This window comes from Leuciscus leuciscus (genome assembly GCF_965113295.1).
Source record: "Leuciscus leuciscus genome assembly, chromosome: 19".
Taxonomy (NCBI): Eukaryota; Metazoa; Chordata; class Actinopteri; order Cypriniformes; family Leuciscidae; genus Leuciscus; species Leuciscus leuciscus.
In genome coordinates, this window is record NC_138743.1 from 38,868,132 (window position 1) to 38,889,991 (window position 21,860).

Below are 21,860 nucleotides of genomic sequence, written 5' to 3' on the forward strand. Positions count from 1 at the left end.
ACGGGTAGAGATATTTTTGAAGCTGTGTCAGAGGCAGTTGAAAAGATGGGGCTTAAATGGGACAAGCTCTGTGGAGTAACAACGGATGGAGCTCCGGCCATGACGGGTGATCGCAAAGGAATGGCATCGATGGTGTGCGCCAAGGTAAAAGAGAGCGTAGGTGAGGCTGTTAGGATGCACTGTATAATCCACCAAGAAGCACTGTGTGTCAAGACTGTCCAGCAGGGCGATGTGATGAACACTGTTGTAAAAACTGTCAACATAATTCGAGCTAGAGGACTGTACCACAGAGAATTTCAAGCTTTCCTTTCTGATGTGGATGCTGAATACGGGGATGTACTCTAGCACTCTGAGGCGCGCTGGCTGAGCCGCGGCTATGTGCTGCAGCGGTTTTATTCGCTGAGATCAGAAATCGATCAGTTTATGAAAGAGAAGGGCCGACCCCTTCATGAACTGAGTGACCCTCTGTGGCTGGCCGACCTGGCATTTTTAGTTGATCTTACTCATCATCTGAATACACTGAACAAGAACCTACAAGGCAAAGAACAGCTGGTGCCACACCTGTATGCGCACATGAAAGCCTTCTGTGTAAAGCTCCGCCTGTTTGAGACACAACTACGAAGCTTTAATGCTGCACACTTCCCTGCGCTGTCTGAAATCAAGTCTGCTTTTCCAAAGGCCGACCTTTCTGCTAAAAAGGAGAAATATGTGTCTGTGATTGCATCTCTCGTGACAGAATTCAACCAGCATTTCCAAGATTTTTCTGTCATTGAAAAACAAATCAAGCTGTTCTCGACCCCCTTCCTGGTGGATGCAGAAGAAGTGGAAGAGAGTCTGCAGTTAGAACTGATTGAAATGCAATGTGATGATTCTCTGAAGAGTCAACATCAGCTTCTCTCCCTCCATGACTTCTATCAGAGTTTGGATAGTGCAAAGTTTCCTCTGATGAGACGCCACACAAAAAGAATGATGAGCCTGTTCGGCTCAACATACATATGTGAACAAACATTTTCTCTGTTAAATCAGAACAAAAGCAGACAGAGAACCAGAATGGCTGATAGCCATCTCTGTGAAGTCCTTCGTGTCTCAACCACCAAACTTTCTCCTGACATGTCAGCCATCCTTCAATCCAAAGGACAGCATCACTGCTCCCACTGAGTGCAATGTTCTTCACATTATAGGTGAGTTAGAAATAGGCTACCCACTGTTACGACCCCCTGTGCCACCCCTGCAGGCCTGTCGTTCCAGTGCACGGGCAGTTCCAGTTATTAAACCCCTGAGGTCGGCTGTATCGCCGGCGATACCAGCTCGCTTTTTTTTTTATCAGTGTAAAAGAAACTCATAAATACTCTGTTGACTTTGATTTTCCATAGGAGTTTCATACATCAATCGATTCTGTTAAATGTGTATTATTTTTGTGTACACTCACAATAAAAACAAAGTGTTGTGCTTTTTGCCAAATAAAGAAAAATAAACACGAAGCGAGTTCTGCCTTCTCTCTGCCAGTGAAGTCCATTCTGAAACGCGTCCGAAAATTAACAATAACTCAGCGAATACTCAGTCAAACAGGCATACAGACACACAGGCATGAAGCTTGAATTATCTTCTTTTAAATTAAGTAATTTATATAAAAAACTAATATTCTCATCTTGTGAAATCTGTATTAAAAGAGAGAGATGTCAGTCGAGCTCATCTCAGCTCATTACGTTTTAATCTGCCCCGCCCACGGAGAGCGCGCGCTATTCAAACGCAAATGACTGAGACGATCCCATACAAACTGTGAACGCCCACATATCAGCTCGAGAAAACACATCAAGTTTATTCAGATAAGTGTACTTGTCTACACTGTCTCGCAGCGCTGTAAGGAATAATAATAATGGAAAACGTACCTCAGAAGTGCTGGTATTTCGAGGAGCAACGGATGGAAAACTGTAGTAAGTTTTTTCATTCTCAAGTAAATCGCGTTTCTGTGTGAATGAATGAACGCAGAGATGCGCTGTTTACCACAGCTCGCAAAAAGACAGTTTAAATTTGAATCGCGTGTGTTTGTGAATGAATGAATGATCTGCTTTTAGCAAACTATTTTGCTATACTGAGTAAAAATCGACTGAAATATGTTGAAATAAAATGTATTTGTATAAGCAACGTATTAAACTGCAAATTAACATTTATATTCCTTATAATAAAAACGAAAGACCTATTTTACAGACAAATGAAAGACAACATTTCGTTGATTAGTTTTGGATAGATTACACATTTTTACTGTAAAATATCTGCCACCTCAAATAAGCTTTTGTTTGCCAATTTTTGCTAATATGTTAAATATAGTATGTTTTGTCAATGTAGGCTATATTCGAAGTAATGAATCCTTAACTTTGAAATATGTATGATAAAATGTATACTTTAGTTTTTACAAAGAAAGATTACACTTCAATTGTTGTTGTAATTGTAACCTTTTTAATAAAAAAAATATATTTACAAGGTAGATGTAAACAAATTTTAAAAGGTAAATATAAGCATTTTCTTTCAATAATTTTTATTGTGTTTTATTATTGACAAATTTGGGGAGAGGATACATATTCCAAAACTGAAAATACAGTATGAGAATTAACTGCACAATTACTAGACATGTTTTCCTTGGATATTATACAATTTGCAAGCAAAATTTGTGAAAAAAAAAAAAAAAAAAAAAAAAATTGACATGCTTCCAACTGTGAACCAATTTGGTAGAATATATAGATATATATAGATATATATATTGCTCTTGCATTCTTTCTTGTGGCTATAGGTGACACACCTGAATGAATGGCTCATTAAGTATGCGGGCCCCATTGTCTCCTCAGGTGTGAACCACTACATATGCATGATGCTGTTGAATGGTTGACGCCCCTTGCGCATATTGCCTTTACAAACAAAAAGTGTTTTACAAGATTTAAATCAATGTATTGTGTTATGTGAATGATAAGGGCAGGATGATTTTCACATCATTTTGAAGAAAAAACTCTAGGCAACGACATCAATTAGTCAAAAGTCTTATTGTCACATATTTACTATGTGTTTTGTGGCCTTATTTCAGAAACTTTAGTTTTTTGTTTTTTCAATAACCATGCATAAACATTATTCTCTCAAAAATACATACATGTACATGCATGTTGCTCACATATTTTGGTAGCCCTGTTTGTGCTAAATAGAGTGCAATTATACCTTTGCCATTAATATGTTTATAAGCAACTGAAAAAAGCACAAATGTCAGGGCATGTCAGAACATCTCAAGGACCCCAAAAACCCCTCAGACCTCAGAGGGTTAACCTGACTCTTTGCAGACACACACAACTGACATTGTATTTAATTCATACCTCCTAGACACTTTTTACTTTAATAATAAACAGTTCTTTATTTAAAACCTAAACTGTTTGTTCGTGTTCCTTTTTATGTTGAGACCTTGAGTAACAAGCCAGGTCATAAAAACACAGTATTCATGTGTCAATATGTCACCTCTAGTGTGTGGCCCGACCCTTTGTTTATTTTTCTGTATTTGGCCCTCACTAAAAAAAGTTTGGACACCCCTGGTCTAACATATTTGTAACACGGAGTCGGCTTTGCAGCCTTGGCTCAATGAAGTTTACACGAGACTAGATAATGACTAGATCCCCTGCTCTCGTCCTCGCTCTGGAAGAGTACAGGTCCTGGAGGGTGGGCAGGGGGGCACCAGTAACCCTCTCCGCAGTCCGGACTTAAGACTTCCAAGTGAAAACCAATATGAAAACATATTGGTTTATGTAAAAATGTCATAACAAAGACATCTCAAACAATGTCATATTTGCATAAAAATGTCATAATTGAGCGAGTGACACTTAATGACAGTTGTCATAAACATGCATAAAACCTCCTTCATATTCATGACATGTGTCATGCCATGATTATGAAGCTGTCATGTCAGTCATGCACACCCCTTCAAGTGAAGTGTTACCACATTATTTTTTAGGATTCTTTGAAAGCTTTATATTTCAGATAAATGCTGCTCTTTTGAACCTTCTATTCATCAAAGAATTTCGGGGGAAAGTGAGCATATTCAGCATAAGAGAATTTTTTTATTATTTTTTTTTTACATATCCCAGTCTGAACTGTAGTACTGTAAGACTCTGAATATTAACACCTGACCACTCCTGTGGGTTTGCTACTGTTACAGTTAAAAACCGTAGAAGGGTAAAAACATGACAGGTAGACATTGGTATGATGTAAGCAACACAGCTACAACTAATAACATTGATAATGTGTGTGCGAATTATCAAGAACTGGCAATAGTCAATCGTATTGGTGGCACTGAGGGGGCCGGCGCTGATCATGAGCATTGTAATGTTTTAACTGGATGTCATAACATGTCAGCAGACCTGAGCAGACCTATAAAACCACAGGATTGAACCTTCATGCTGGCGAGAGCTGTAGAAAAATACAAACCGGAAGACAGAAGAGAAAAGCTCAGCCAACAGTCCAGCATATATTTATATAGAGAGATATACAGGCATCTAGTGGCTACAAACTGGTATTACAGATAGTTTACCTTTACTTCTTTCCAACAGACTATGGTCATATTCACACATCACTGCAGTTTTTAAACAAAAAACATATTTTTATTACCTTTTTCAGTTAACTATCCTTTTTACTTAATTTTGTTGACTCATGCCTTTAAGACTCTTGACTCAGAAAACCTCAACAGGCACAAATCTTTGGCCAGGACTTAACTCTGCCTCTTCTCTCGTAACCTGGCGAACACCAGGTGCTTCATGCCACAATACTTTTATCTCTACAGGATCAACTCTCTTCCTCTACACACTTTAATGTTTCTTCTGGTTATTTAATCTGTCTAACAGCTCTGTGTTTTCATGGCAAGTTTTAATATTTTGGTTCTGATGTTCTACTGACAAGCACAACGACAGAAACACATTTGAACCAATATCAAACATGCAAAAGTACTATCACAATGTTTTTACACAGCTAAGATGGCTTTGTGACCAATCTAAATTCTGCAGAAATATGCAGTGCTGCATAAAAGGCAGAAAACATAATGTCTGCTAGGGCTGCACGATTAATCGCAATAAAACCACACACGATTTGGCAAAGGCTGCGATTCTTTAATGCGCAGTTTGTCAGAGGAGTGCGGCTGATCGGTAGTAAATACTGCTCCATCTGAACGCCAGAGGGCGCTCTCACGCAAACACGCTAAATATGCCCCGCCGCAGAAGTACAATAACGGCACATCATTCCAGGAAATCCCTATCGCTGTAGCTGAAGAAACAAAAGATTGAAACGCTTTGATTAAACATGACTTATAAATACATGACTGCCTTATTCTGTGTAAGAAGGCACATCATCTCACAGAAAGAGGAGCTCAACTATCGTTATGAAGTGAGTTTGGAGTAAATGCATGTTATTAAACGTTGCATGTTATTAAAAAGAGGCTCATAAATGCTTCTCATGTTTTGGAAAGATGTTTGACGCATGTTGTTTTTTCAAATGCACGTTATAGTGACTCAAACTCACAGTGCTTTCAGATGGAGCAGCGTTTACAGAGCCGATCATCAATGACAAACTGCGCATAAAAAATAATCGCAGCCTTTGCGATTTTAAAATCGCGATAAGCCATCGTGCAGCCCTAATGTCTGCTCTGACCCGTGCAAAATGATTTATAAAGCCCACACTTTATTCATACACTGGCAGCCTGTCTATAATAATGAAAGCTCCACCCTAGTAACATTTTACATTGTGTTCTAGATATTGGAGTTTTGTTTTTGCCTTTTGCTGCCCATCTTGATGACGCTCCTTGGTAGAAGACACACTGTATCTCAAAGGGTCCTTCCAGGTTACATAAATTGACAAATACATACATATTGTTACATCACTAACAAGCCCAATTAAAGACTGCCACCGGTTCTTTTGCCTCGTCACATTCTGGGTGTTCATCCTGTTCATCCTGTGTGTGTGTGTTCCTGGAGGTGTTCCTCAACACACTGTCAGCTTATGAGAGTTTGTAATTACATTTACTTGACTTCAGCTTGTTTCTTTTTGTGTCTTCATTGCTTGGTTTATAAATTGAAAGAATTGCAACCAATAAATACATTTGAATTATTATTATATATATAAGTAGTAACTATGCTACGGCACCTGTCAAAAATGATTGATTGACAGGTGCCCCGCCCCTTTTGGCATAGGATCAAAGGGATCAAAGGGGATCAAAGGGGGATCAAAGGGTTAACCTTATTATATATATATATATATATATATATATATATATATATATATATATATATATATATATATATATATCTTTTTTTTTTTTTTTTGCTACTTCTAATTGAATGCAAATATTGTCAGTGCACTGAACTTGAAATGTATTTACATGGCTATAATAATAATAATAACAATAACAATAACAATAACATACTGGTTAATGCAATAATTAGTTTTTGTGTAAACCAATTTATTGGTTAAAACTACTAACACAACAACATAACACAGCAATAGGTCAGTGATATTCACACATCACTGGGTTCGCTTCTGGCTCATTTTTAACACAGCTTTTTTAAACTAGGCATTTCATTTAGACATGTTTACTAATTTATCGCAAAAACGTTGTTACGCTCACATGAGGATGTTTTTCAGGCAATTCGAAAAAGAAATATTTCGCAAAACTGCAATGGAAACAGTTTTTGTGCATTTACAGGTCACCTGACGTAGATGATGCGGTGTGATTGGACAGAAGACCAGACAGAGTTCTTTATTAAATTCCTATAAGACAAAATAATTACAGGAATAATGGATTCTAAACAACTATTTGAAGAAAACAGAGATGTGGGGTTACATAACATGCAGAACCAAAACCAGGGGAATTCCTGATACCAAAACACATTTTCTCCAGAACGACTCGTAGGTTTTAGGGAATGTAGGGAGTGTGTTATATTCCCTCAGGTGCCAGAGGAAGAGTACAGTCCTCAAGGAAGAACATGGATGGTTCAGGTTGGAACAAGTGCTGGAACATAATTTGTTCTAATAGTGAACACTAGAATATCCTCTAGCGACACACATGCCAGTGACACTGTTGAGGTGATGCACAATGTTTCAATAGTATATATGGTACATTATTTAATGTAGATCTGCGAGTATAAAAGTAAACTAAATATAATATATTATACATGGAATACTTACTCTGGCAATCTTGCAACTGTTGAGCAGAGTACGAGTACAACAACAACGAGATGCAGTTTACGTCTAACCAGAAGTGCAATACTGTAAGCAGATAAGTGCAATGTGAATATATATATATATATATATATATATATATATATATATAATAAATATGGCTATGTTATATGAGCAATGTATGACCAACATGTACAGACCAACATGTACAGATATGTGCAAAGTAGTAGCAGCAACATTATAATAGTAGTAAGAATAATACAGATATATGCAGTGTATTAACAGAATATATTATCAGAAAAACAGAATAAATATTCAGTATGAACCATATAGACAGATATGTACAGTATGTACAGCTATGTGCAGTGTGGTAACAGTACTAATATAGATATAGATAATGTGACACTGTCACATTAATTTAAGTGTCCCTTTGAAACAGTAACGCTTATGGTTGCTCATAAACGTATTACCTTGGTTACATATAATGTTTATGTATGTATTCCTGTGTAATATATTTAGTTTCCACTGTGTATTTTGGTAAGAATGTGGGATGTCTCTTTAAGGTCTTGGCCGCCCGCAATTTCTATGGAGGCGCGTTCAAGCTTACTTAAGAGGGTGTGTTTTGAACAGAGGGCGCCAGTATTGTTTGCTGCAGCTATAAAGATTTAAAGCCTGTTCCTTACGGTTTGAGAGCCTGGTCAAACGATACGTTAACGAGACTGCTTTAATGGGGGAGAGAAGGACAGAAATGTATTAAACCACCTGGACTGTTTATTCGTGTGCGCATCTCTGGTAAGAGGACGTGCTCGGACTCAAACTTGCCAACTGTGTGAGTTAACATTGTCCGACGATCTACGGAGCTGGTGAGATCAGCTTCATTTTTGTATCTTGTTGGCGTGGTATACCACTGGATCAACGCTCTACTTTTTTCCTTTTTTTTGTTGTGGATTAAGTTTTTTCGTCACGTTCCGACAAAGGATTAATCTCGTGGACTAACTGTTTCCTGGTTGGAAAGACTGTAGCGCGCTCCTGAGCAAGCCTAGAAGGTTTCATTGAGTTGGAACTTTTAGGTTAATTTTGTGGACTGGGACAAGAAAGGGGGAATTGTGGGGTTGCACGGGATATTTGATTCCTTTATAATATACCGCGCTATGCGCATCATTCAATTGAACTGTTGGGTGAGTCTTTTGTTGATGATGTTCAGCGCCGTCTGAATATTTGTTTGTTGCTGTGTGCCTTATCAACTTCTTTACACCTTTTTCTTAGGCATATTTATTTGTTTAAGAAAGCATTGAGTATGTGACATTGTTGAGGTTTTGTGATATCTGTGATTACTGCTTTCATTCTAAAGATCCCCTTGTGCGTTTATAGTAACACAGCCGTTTAAAAAGAACATTAAAGGGCGGATTGTTACAGATGGTGGCCCGTACGGGGAATGAAATGCAATTTTGGTGACTTTGCTTTGTGGTTACCATATTGATGTGGACATTGTTTGTTGGTATTTTGTAATTATATTTTGTATTTTGCAGAATACTTCCACTAAGCACTTATTGCACATACTCTGCTCTGTTTGGTATTGCATTTAAGCAACAGATCTCCCCCCCACAATTTAAGCACAAAAAAAAAAAAAAAAACAACATGTCAGAAATAGATGATACACCACTGGTGGATCTTCGTGAATTCCAGGATGAAATTTCTGAGCATGGCACCAGGGCTTCTACACCTACATCAGGGCATGAGGCTAGTGAACAGCACCATGAATCAAGGGGAGATGCATGGGTCACTAGGAGAAATCCTGTGGGGGAGATAACATCGCTGATTAGTTCACTTTACATATCAGACCAAGAAGAGAATGAACAAAGCATTGGAGATGAGGGAAACACATCGTATCTCACACTTCCCGCTCTCACTACCATTACCACTGATTTAGGGTTGGTCATGGACAGATTAACCCTCTGAGGTCTGAGCTGTTTTCTGGCCCTGGAGGTGTTCTGACATGCTCTGACATTTGTGCTTATTTCTGTTACTTGTGACATTGTCATAGCTAAAGTCTTATTACACTGTATTTAGCACAAACTCTGCTACAATAATATATCAGCAGCATGTATGTAAAAGTTTGTAGTTTTGAGATAATGACATTTATGCGTGGTTTGTGAAAATACCAAAAAAAATTGTCACTGAAATAAGGCCATGAAACCCATACTGATTATTTCTTCACAAGACTTTTGAAAATTGTATCACGTAGCCTAGAATATTTGCTCCAAAACTATGTGAAAATCACCCTGACTGCTCATTCAGATAAGACAATATATTGATTTAAAATTTCTAAGACGTGTTTTGTGTGAGAAAGCCATATGCGAAGAGGCGTGATTATCTCATGAATATGTAAGCCTTCAACACCTGAGAAAGACAAAGACACTCCCCTAACTGCCCTATTAGGAGCGATCAGGCCCTGTCATTCAGAGCAACCTTGCACAAAGAATGAGGAGATTTAAAAAAGAATGGCTTTTAGATTGTTTGGATTTATTTACAACACAACATAATCCAAAAATACACAACAAATGACAAAAGAGCACATTGAAAACAATGATCCAAAGACAGAGACCTTTGTGCCATTCCTAAAAACATTGTACATACCTTTCATATCCAAGGTGTTTGATTTTCACTTTACCATGTTCATGTACAGAGACTCAGAGCAGGACTCAGTGGCATCTGGTCCCTGAAAGAAAAGAAAAAAAGTGAACATACTGGTATCAAGAGAAACTAGGCCTGCACGATTTTGGGAATACATTTTAGATTTTTCTGGTTAAAATTGCTTTTTAAAATTCACAGAATACACACACACACACACACAAATGTTTCCAACAATATATAATATAATGAACACCATGTTTGTTGTGCCTTGTAGGCATAAGCTATGTGCAGTACTGCATAAAATAATTATAACAATAACCTATAGCAGCCTATAAATCTTCCAAAAGATTTCAGTAACAATGCTAGAGAAAAATATATTGATTATCTTATGTTACTTCAAATGTTTCCATTCGTTATGATGATATGAAATGAGATAATAGTAAAAACATAAAGCCTAATGTTTGGTGCATTTTTCCTTTCAAACGCGATCGCGCTCCAAAATATGATACATTCAAACCCACAGCGCGCTCCAAAATATGATACATTCAAACCCACAGCGCGCTCCAAAATATGATACATTCAAACGCGATCGCGCTCCAAAATATGATACATTCAAACGGGATCGCGCTCCAAAATATGATACATTCAAACGCGATCGCGCTCCAAAATATTAAACATTATGGTTATACATATCTATGGTTGAGCAGATATCCACAAACAGTATTTAACAGTAAACACGGGTCTAAATAGTATAATATTCACCATATATCTAGCAACAGTTCAACTGCAATGTGAAGTTTATGCAACAATACCATAAACTAATAAGTAAGAATTTCTTACCTTACATCTTTCTTGTCTTCAAATCGCGTTCTTCTTCTTCTGAGTTAAATCCAATGTAAGCTCAGACGTGTCTTCCAAACTCGACGAAAAGCAGAGACTTGTGAAGTGTTTTGGTGTTTTGTGTTTGAGGTAACGAGGGCGTTCGCGTCCCATGTGGACGATTTGCATGTGAATCACTTTTGCGCGAGTGGGCGTGGTCGAATTAAAAGTAATTAGCAAGCGTTTGAGATACTGGACATCCTGTTGGTTTTATACAAATTACTTAAACAGAGAATATTTGTTTTCAGTTTGAATCCGATCATTTAAAAGTACACACTTAAATGTGTATAAAGGTATATGGCTCATAAATGTGTGACAAGTATTCGCTGAGTTTTGTTTCAGTTTATAGACGTGCTCAAGAAAAAAAAGTTCACCGCGATGGAGAGGCAGAACGCACACCCTGTTTATTTTCTTTATTTTACAAAAGCACAATGTTTTGATTTGATTGTAAGTGGACACATACAAAAGAAGAAATATCACAGATTCTTTTTTTATATTTCTTTTTTCTGTATAACCATAAATGACGGAGTAATTTAAGTTTATTGTACTACAATGTGAAGAAAATCCAGCAAAACGCGGGGGCGCGTTTGCCGACCTCAGAGGGTTAAATACACTTGAGACTGACTTCAGAGATTCTGTTAATAGTGCATTGAACAGAGAAGTGGGCATAAGGAGTTATGTGGACAAGAGTGTTGAGGCGCTTGAGCAATGTATGATATCAACACTGAAACAGTTTGAGGGAAAATTAGTGGAGTGCTTAAAGAGGCGTGATGAAAAGTGGAAAGCAGAACATGAACGGCTGAAGCGAGCCAGCCTTGTTACACTCCCTAGGCCTCTTCCACGTACAGGAGCTACTATTCATCCACCTCATAGCCGCTCTACTCCTGCTCCAGCTTCCTCCAGTGCTTTCACACAAACAGGTGCTCCTCTGAGCAGGGAAGTACCTGTTATGAGCCCGTCTATCAGTAGAATCACTCCTCCTCTGCTCAACAACATGACAATGCCTGATATGGCGGTTAGTTCTGACAGTACTGTTCAGTCCTCGAATCCTTATGCGCAAGAGCTCATTCCATGCCAACCAGCTCAGAGTGTGGTAGGTGCCCAGCTTCAGACATCCTTTACTGGAGCACTTTCTCATCCACCTATACAGCCTTTTATACAAAGCACCAGCCTCTCACCTTCTTTGGGTGCTTCATGTAGCCAAGCCATCAGACCTCCTGTGGTTTATTCCATGCCGGCTATTCGGGTGGAGTTTCCTTCATTTAGTGGGTCCAGGGAAGTGGCCGATGTTCTTAACTTTGTTGATCGCTGTGAAACGTTTTTTTGCAGTGCGGCCATTGTCTGATGCAGAGCTGATAGGGGCCCTGTCTAACACTCTTAAAGGGCCAGTACATAGCTGGTGGATGGTGGCGAAAAACAGTGTGCACAACTGGTCTGAGTTTAAGAATGCTTTTAAGGATGCCTTCCTCCCTCCTGATTACCTCACTGAGGTAGAAGAAAAGCTCCGGGACATGGTACAGTTGCCAGAGCAGTGTCTGAGGGATTTTGCATACGATTACCGTGCTCTTTGTTTGCGGTGGAAGCCAGACATCACAGAGGCCGAGTTGGTGCGCAAGATCCTTAATAACTGCAATCCTCGAATAGCTGGCTGTCTCCGGGGTACTGTCACAAATGTGGACCAGTTGGTTCAGACTGGCACCCTTGTGGAGAAAGACTGCACCTCGTCTAAAGAATATTGGGGAAAGGTGGACCAGCAAAAGGCCAAGGAGAAAGGCTTAAAGAAAACCCAGGACAAGGGGCCTTCTAAGGAGGCCAAGAAATCTGCTGATGTGGTGACAGTAGTGCAGCTGGGACGGAAGTCTCCTATGGTGCTCCTCCATGTTCCAGTAGGGGTGAGGGGAAAGCAGTGCCATGCTGTGTTCGACACTGGATGCACGTACTCACTCATGCGGCAGAGTCTCTGGCTGGAGCTGGCTCGCGAAGGTGAGCGACTGAAGCCGAGTGACAATCAAAGCTTTGCCTTGGCCGATGGGAAGACTTATGGTGCTGTGGGGAAGACACAGATTGTGTACATCTGGCATGAGGTGATATGGTCGCTGGAAATGTTCGTCATGGCTGATAACCATCTAGCTTTCCCTATCATCTTTAGTTTGGACTTCCTCAGGAAAACCTCCACCATCATTAATATGGGAAACCAGACCTATGGGGTGAAAGGACCCCGGGGCTATACTTTCTATCCATTTCTGTCTCACCCGCTGGAGGGAACATTGAGGCAGGAGCCTGAAGCTTGTTCCAATGCCAGCCTATATGTAGCTGTTTCTTACCCGGGTCCTTTGGGCCCATTTCCACCATTGGGAGTGGTGTTTCCTGCTTTTCCAGACCACCCTTCAGAGGTCAGGGAATTGTTCCAGGCCTGGCCAAGGGTATGTTCTGGGACACTGGGCAAGACCAGGGTTGAGGAGCACAGGATTTTCACCACTGACGAGGTGCCTGTACGCTGCAGGGCATACAGGGTTTTGCCCTTCAAACGGCAGATCATTGCTGACCATGTGGAGCAGATGCTCAAGGATGGCATTATTGAGCCATCACAGTCCGCCTGGGGTGCTCCGGTGGTCTTAGTCAAGAAACCAGATGACTCCATTCGATTTTGTGTGGATTTTAGGCATCTCAATGCAAAAACCCATCCAGATGCCTACCCCATGCCTATTATCCACGAGCTACTGGAATCGATGCATGGTGCAGCTTTCTTCAGTACTCTTGACCTGAAGTCTGGATATTGGCAGGTCGCCATGTCCAAAGACAGTAAGGCCAAGATGGCCGTGATAACGCCTATGGGCCTGTACCAGTTTAGGTGCATGCCTTTTGGGCTCAGGAATGCCGGAGCCACTTTTCAGCGGCTAATGGAGAAAGTCCTGGGGGAGCTTAGAGGGAATATCTGCTGTGTGTACATTGATGATGTCATAGTCTTTTCACCCACTCATGAACAACATCTCCGGGATTTGCACGCTGTCCTAGGGAAGCTTCATAGGGCTGGGCTGACACTTAATCTTAAGAAGTGTGCTTTGTTCCGGCAGGAGCTGAAGTTCTTGGGCCACGTAGTCTCGGACAAGGGCGTGCAGGTGGATCCGGAAAAGACTCAGGCAGTGACGACATATCCCAAGCCCACTAACATCAAGACCCTCCAGCGTTTCTTAGGCCTTGTGGGGTGGTATCAAATCGACCATTTTGCAGACCTAGCTGCCCCATTGAATCGTCTGAAGAGGAAGACCGTGGAGTGGGTTTGGTCAGAGGAATGTCAGGAGAGTTTTGATCAGCTGAAGAGGGCGTTGGTGGACGCACCTATCCTCATGCAGCCTGACACCTCCCTGCCATTTGAAATCCATACAGACGCCAGTGATGTGGGTTTGGGGGCCGTGCTGGTGCAGAAAACAGCTGAAGGGGAGAAGGTGATCGCCTATGCATCCAGGGGGGTGCGTGGTGCAGAGTGCAATTACTCCACCTCTGAGAAGGAGTGTCTTGCAGTCGTTTGGGCTGTTGAGAAGTGGAGGCACTATCTTGAGGGGGCTGAGTTCACCATATACACGGACCATGCTGCCTTGACCTGGGCCTTCAATTGTCCGAAAACCTCCTCTCGCTTGACCCGCTGGATCCTGCGGCTCCAACAGTTTCAATTTAGAGTCCAGTACAGGAAAGGACTTCATAACATCGTATCTGATGCCCTGTCCCGAGCGGTTACACCTCCTTCGTCAGCTGCCGTCTATGCTGCAGCGAATGCCTATGCGTCTTCTGATCTGCCCTCTTCCCTGTCTGAAATAAGGGAAGCACAGGAAGAAGATTCAGAGGTCACTGACCTGGCCAAAAGGGCGGACGCTCTTAGTATGCTTGACCGGATAGGCTTCACAAAGATGCAAGGCCTCCTGTATCGACGGTCTCCTGTGAAGGAAGGGGGGTACAAATATCAGCTGGTGGTTCCAAAGTCTCTTGTGTCTGTCTTTTTGGCCTACTTTCACGATCATCCTCTGAGCGGGCATCTGGGCAGGCTGAAAACACTCTTGAGGATCCTTGAGGTAGCCTGGTGGCCATCTATTCGAAAGGATGTTTGGTCCTACGTCAAGGTTTGTGCCATCTGCCAGGTCTACAAGGCTGAAAATCAAAAGCCAGTTGGCCTCATGCAGCCTACTCCTGTAGAAGATCCCTGGGAAAAACTGGGGATGGACCTCATTTCCCCGTAGTAAAAAGGGCAACACCTTCCTTCTGGTCCTTGTGGATTATTTTACAAAATGGGTGGAGATGTTTCCTTTAAAAGATGGCAAAGCACACCGCATTGTGACAATTTTGAAAGATGAAGTCTTCACCCGCTTTGGTGTCCCACGGGAGTTGGTGTCTGACAGGGGGCCGCAGTTCACTGGCCATGAAATGGCTAACCTCTGCAAGACCTGGGGAGTGACGCAGAAATTCACCACGAGTTATCACCCCCAAGCCAACCTCACTGAGCGGTCCAATCGGTCAATTAAGACGATGATTGCGTCGTACGTGGGGAACCAACATAAGAACTGGGATCAGTGGATCAGGGAGTTCCGGTTCGCCATCAATGCTGCTTATCATGAGACCACGGGACGAACACCTGCAGAGCTGGCTCTCGGAAGGTCCCTGAAAGGCCCACTGGAGAGACTCATTAGTTCTCCCCCTTCTCCACAACAGTCACCATACACACTACTGGAAAGACCTGAGGGAGATCTGTGACACTGTCACATTAATTTAAGTGTCCCTTTGAAACAGTAACGCTTATGGTTGCTCAGAAACGTATTACCTTGGTTACATATAATGTTTATGTATGTATTCCTGTGTAATATATTTAGTTTCCACTGTGTATTTTGGTAAGAATGTGGGATGTCTCTTTAAGGTCTTGGCCGCCCGCAATTTCTATGGAGGCGCGTTCAAGCTTACTTAAGAGGGTGTGTTTTGAACAGAGGGCGCCAGTATTGTTTGCTGCAGCTATAAAGATTTAAAGCCTGTTCCTTACGGTTTGAGAGCCTGGTCAAACGATACGTTAACGAGACTGCTTTAATGGGGGAGAGAAGGACAGAAATTTATTAAACCACCTGGACTGTTTATTCGTGTGCGCATCTCTGGTAAGAGGACGTGCTCGGACTCAAACTTGCCAACTGTGTGAGTTAACATTGTCCGACGATCTACGGAGCTGGTGAGATCAGCTTCATTTTTGTATCTTGTTGGCGTGGTATACCACTGGATCAACGCTCTACTTTTTTCCTTTTTTTTTGTTGTGGATTACGTTTTTTCGTCACGTTCCAACAAAGGATTAATCTCGTGGACTAACTGTTTCCTGGTTGGAAAGACTGTAGCGCGCTCCTGAGCCAGCCTGGAAGGTTTCATTGAGTTGGAACTTTTAGGTTAATTTTGTGGACTGGGACAAGAAAGGGGGAATTGTGGGGTTGCACGGGATATTTGATTCCTTTATAATATACCGCGCTATGCGCGTCATTCAATTGAACTGTTGGGTGAGTCTTTTGTTGATGATGTTCAGCGCCGTCTGAATATTTGTTTGTTGCTGTGTGCCTTATCAACTTCTTTACACCTTTTTCTTAGGCATATTTATTTGTTTAAGAAAGCATTGAGTATATGCTTTATACTCAATGCTTGGGGATATTTTGGGGATATTTAATTTAATTTTATCAATCAATAAATTCCTCTTGAAACAAACTTTGTTGTATTTTTTTATTTTTATTTAATACTGTGAAGCTGCTTTGATACAATCTGTATTGTGAAAAGAGCTATACAAATAAACTTGACTTGACTTGACTTGACTATATGACATTGTTGAGGTTTTGTGATATCTGTGATTACTGCTTTCATTCTAAAGATCCCCTTGTGCGTTTATAGTAACACAGCCATTTAAAAAGAACATTAAAGGGCGGATTGTTACAATAATATAGATAATAGATAATAATATAGATATAGATCATATATAATATAGCATAGCACTACATCTGAAAATATTCAAATATAATGTTCAAATTCTTGTCTTTTTCTTCTATTTTCACAGCATAAGCACAGACAGTCAGACGCCTGCTGGTCTAGGTGTGGGTCAGCGGTTGGGTCAGGAACTGTGGTCGTCTTCTGTCCAAGGTATAGGTGTGGGTCAGCGGTCGGGTCAGGAACTGTGGTCGTCTTCTGTCCAAGGTATAGGTGTGGGTCAGCGGTCGGATCAGGAACTGTGGTCGTCTTCTGTCCAACACGGGCCGTTCTCCTAGTGGCAGGTCCAGTCTGCAGACAGAATGCATGAAAACGGCGGTAGCTGGCAAATCTATGAAACAGATCAGATTAACCGTACAGCACGAGCAGCACAACTGCAACCAACTTACAAAACATCTCCATGAAGTAGTGCATGATGTCACACATGTGTGCTTCAGCTTCAGCATCCTCTTTGAGGAGCGGTACACAGTCCTACTTGGAAGTTTGGGAACCTCTAGGTATTATTTGGTTTTCTGCTAAATGGGTCACTAACTGGAATCTGATCTTCATGTCTCTCACCACCAGTATGACCTTAAAATAACTAAAGAGGTACATGTCTTTTGCTTCAGACTGTTCTCCTTGGAATGGTCGAGCATTACTCTTAAAGACACCGTGGGGCGCGTCCTGAAAAGAGCAATGAACACTTCGCTGACGAGACTCATTAACTGGAGTGGGGCGACCGGAAGCCTGCATTCACAGGGCTCATGTGTCAGTGCTGGATAACTGCACTGTGGTGACATCCTAGGGCTCTACAGTGCGAACATTAATTTTTTTTACAGCATATTGGCCAAGCAGATTTTGCAAACGCGCCAGTGCGTATTTGTTTGCACTGGAGAGCGTAGAGAGAGATTGTGGTTTTTGCAGGCAATCACAGACATATCTGTTGAGCTCGCAAATTCTCTCATTATAACACACAAAGTACAGACACGATGTAAATAAGAGATTCATTGTGCAGTGATATATTATTAAGGGACAAAATCACAGCTAAACAGTTGCACATCTCTGAGCAAACGTGTTTCGTTTATGAATTAATGCGTTTTCAAACGAATCTAGCGAGTCAATGATTCAATGACCCATTCATAAAGACAGCCACTTGCTTAGTCACTGAATCATTCAATCGATTTGTTTAAACTGATGATTCATTCGGGAACAAAGACTTGCTGCCCCCTACTGGTGGTTTTAGTTTTTAAAGTCTTATTTCAGTTTTAATATTTCTATATTCAAACTCTATTTAAAACATTAGTATCATAACATTGTTATCATGAATTTAAATGCATTTGCCACTTCTGAGCCTCATTAAACGGTCTGTAAATACAACTAAATGCCACCTTTTCGTTATATGCCACCTCTGCAGTGCACCTCTGCTTATTCTTCCTGATTGCGTCTTATTATTCTAACTCAATTTATGAATTTGACATAAAAGATTAAATTTAATAAGGTTAAAAAAAATGCCCCGGCAAGTCATTTTATAGTCAAATATCACCTTATAATGGGAAGGTTAATTTGTCAATGATCAGAAGGTGCTTCTAAACTTTTTAGATGAAAAAGAAATGTAAGCGTAGAGCCCTGCATCCACATGAAGTTCTGGTGGTTGCTGAGTAACATCATATGTTCACACTGCCCTCGCCTGTCCGCCGATGCCCTGGCCAGAGGTTCAGCAGAAGAGGACAGAGCTGCTCATCACCAGGTGTCTGTGGCTCTGATCGGGGTGCTGGCCGAAGCCGAGGGGAACAGGCAGACGACGCAGAACTCAGAGACGCAGAGGGCCACAATTACATGTTTCAAAGTTAAAAATGTTGATATTGGAAAATAGTATTTTAACTCCTTGCTGATTTTACATTAATGCTGTGATATTATTTCAGTATCTGTTATTAAAAATGTTTTGTGTGTGTGTGTGTGTGTGTGTGTGTGTGTTCCTCATTAATCAAACAACACAAACCGGGCGTGACATGGATGTACGGTGATTTACTGAATCGATCTGAACTTGAGCGGGGGCCAGCGGGCTGAGATCTCTTATCTTATGCTGGGTACACACCAAAAGATGTTTTACATCTTATAAGATATTCAAAATGTGATTTTCAAAATGTGATAGACCACAAACATGAGGACAAAAAATCCTAGATTTAAGCGCTTTGCTCCTATAGTGTGTGTGTGCCATGATGTGACAAAGACCACACACAAACAGATGTTAAATCAGAGTCTCGACTGTGAACACAGGAAATCTCGCTAAATCTGGCGAGACCTCAGAATAAGCATGGCGGACGATATGCAGGAAGAAACTGTGATGATAGTGTTTGGAAAGGTTTTACACGACACGTTGTATAAACATTCCCACAAATCAACAAGCTGATCCTCCATCTCTGCTGTCCACATCAATCTCACTGTGTGCTGCGCCATGACTGCGCTTGTTCTGCTTCCGTCTTCCTTCATCTCGCTTTCTGATTGGATATTGTTTCGTTTCACGTGATAATCTCCAGAGCGTGCGTGTGTTTGTCCTCAGGGTTCCCCACACACATCAGGATTTCTGATCGTAAATATTAAACATGTTGAATATTTATGATTTGCGATCGGGGCGGCTCCGACGTTCTTCCGATCAGGTTCGGACACTCTTAACACACCTCACACCAAGGGAAATTCTGATAAGATAATCTGTAGAACCATCAAGATAATCGGGACACAGCTAGGATTGTCGGAAGGGGGGAAATCGGCCCAAAATCAGCCCGATTATCCTGTGGTGTGTACCCAGCATTACAGTGCAGTAACTCTGCTAGCGGACTGGAGAGTCGAGTTATATTCACACTCGACGAAACTTTCTTGATGCGGACTGTCGAGACTAGTGCAGCGTCACCGTGGATATCAAGGTTTTTTTGTACGTTTTATTTTTGTTTGAATCTCGAGCCGCGTTTGATACATGAAGGACACTAGTTAAATCACCAGGGGGAGAGTGAAGTGCGGTCCAACAAATAAATGCACTAAACATGAAAACTGTCTCCCTTTTGCTGTTATATTTTCTTGCATAAAGAACGGCTGCTCTGCAGTTTTAGTATTAACCTGACACGAATGAAAATGAATAAAGTTTAAATAAGCCCAAACAAGGAACGGGATTGGAGGGGGGCTTTACGTCCTCTCACTCGGGGTTCTGCAGTCGGGCCGTGTTAAAACAGAGCACTCGCAGAGCAATCGAGCCTAGATTCATGCCAAGGATTGGCCGAGTGTTTTAGCCTTAATCAGGCCAAAAGAACTTTTGCTAGCTGGGGTGGATCTCCAGTGTGTTAGCGCGCAGTACCCCCTGAGGCATTTAACGCCCTTCTGCGTACCCCTCTTCCACTTACACTGCAGTCACACTTTTCCATTAAGGGACAATATTTGCCCCCTTTAATCGATTTTTCCTTTATACCTTTATAAAATAAGTAATGCTTTCAATAAAACAACTTTCAATAAATATGCAATGATGGTTAAAACGTAGTGATGATACTTTTAAATATTATATTAAAATGGCCAGTAGGAGGCGTTAAGTCACTGTCTTTATGAGTGTGAATAGAAGAAGCTCAGTCTAGAACAGCCGTCAGATTCTGTATTTAGTGCAACAATTACAGGAATATCTAAAATCTTTCTTCTTGGTCTTTTCTTTTTCTTTTTGAGATGCCTCATGGGAATTAAATGGCACATATGAAGTGGTTTTGTAATACCATGGCTATTGTAATACCCTTAAATGTTATACATTTATACAACATATGATTTACAATATATTTATTTTTTACCCATATAATGATTTGATATTTAAGTTTCCTTTTTGTTTTGTTGTCATTTTTGTTGAATTATAAATTTGAATGGCAGGTTTCATTCTGACAACTTAGCGTAACCTTTGCCCTGCTGTTAGGGTTAGGCTGTTGCTGTTGGCGAATGTCATGAAAAGGTCAATAACGGTGGAAACTGATTTTCACAAATTCACACAGCTTAAAAAAGTATGTGGCAGTGTCTGGCACCGGTCTCTCCTAGAATATGTTGCTAATGGACATGTTACTTTTTATAACCTATGGTCCTCTACATTAAATAGCAAATGCATTTGTGCGCCCATGGGCTGCTGGTCTGAAATCGAGGTGTGTTCAGGCGCAATGTTGGCGCGTTGCTATTTTGAGGCAACAGAAATAGACTGAGCCATTGACCAACTGAAACCTGGTCTAAAGTCAATAGCGCAATATTTATTTTTTGTTATTTAAAGAGCGCATTAGTAATATGCGCCTACAGACGGGTCAACAACGCGCGTCCACTCTGCTTATTACACACACAGGGACACGCAGTGAACTTGTGCATTGCGCTTTAGACCATGCGCTTAGATCGTTAAAATAGGGCCCATAGTGTCTTATTACACTCTACAGCAGGGGTGCCCAATCCTGCTCCTGCTGATCGACTGTCCTGCACAGTTCATCTCCAACCCTAATCAAACACACCTGAAGCAACCAATTAACGTCTTCAGGATCACTTGAAAATTAAAGGCAGGTGTGTTTGATTAGGGTTGGAGATGAACTGTGCAGGACAGTCGATCGGCAGGAGCAGGACTGGGCACCCCTGATCTACAGCATTTACATGAACATCACCACGTTTCTTCTTCCTTCAGGTCAGATTACAGTTCTCAACTAATTTGTTAATGGAGTCACAGCAAGATCTCAGATACTAGACAGGATTCATTGATCGGCTGCCGTAAAGAGAGAAGAAAGAAAACGTGTTTTGATTACAAACAGAGAATGAGGAAAAAGACATAAAAAAAAGAAGATCCCAGCTCAAGTATCTGAGACTATTATGAGGACATTTCTGTCTTTCTGTTGTTATTCACTCATGTTGCTCAAAACCAGTTTGATATGATTGTTTTTATGGGACAGAATAAGAACACTTGAACAGACTGAATTTCAGTAATTATCCTGACAATCGTTCGCTCTGCTGAAGCTCTCAAATCTGGGAACGCTTTAGATTACAGCCCGGAAAGTAAAACGAATTTACTGCTTAACTTTCAGTAATTATAGTGTAACTATAAAGCACTTACATGTATAAGGGAACAATATGTTAAGTTTGGGGAATAAAGGGGAAACAACCAGGAGAATCAACAAATTATTTATACT

At 41.0% G+C, this 21,860-nt stretch overlaps 1 long non-coding RNA gene across 1 annotated transcript in view; it reads right to left on the reverse strand.

The window, feature by feature from the left end:
- Positions 1 to 9,414: 9,414 nt before the first annotated feature.
- The window catches only part of LOC309482596, a 230,396-nt gene continuing 217,950 nt past the window's right edge, over positions 9,415 to 21,860 (reverse strand). Inside the window, exon 2 of the long non-coding RNA XR_014200332.1 lies at positions 9,415 to 10,425. This is a non-coding gene — a long non-coding RNA (uncharacterized lncRNA). The remainder of the gene's footprint in view (positions 10,426 to 21,860) is intronic.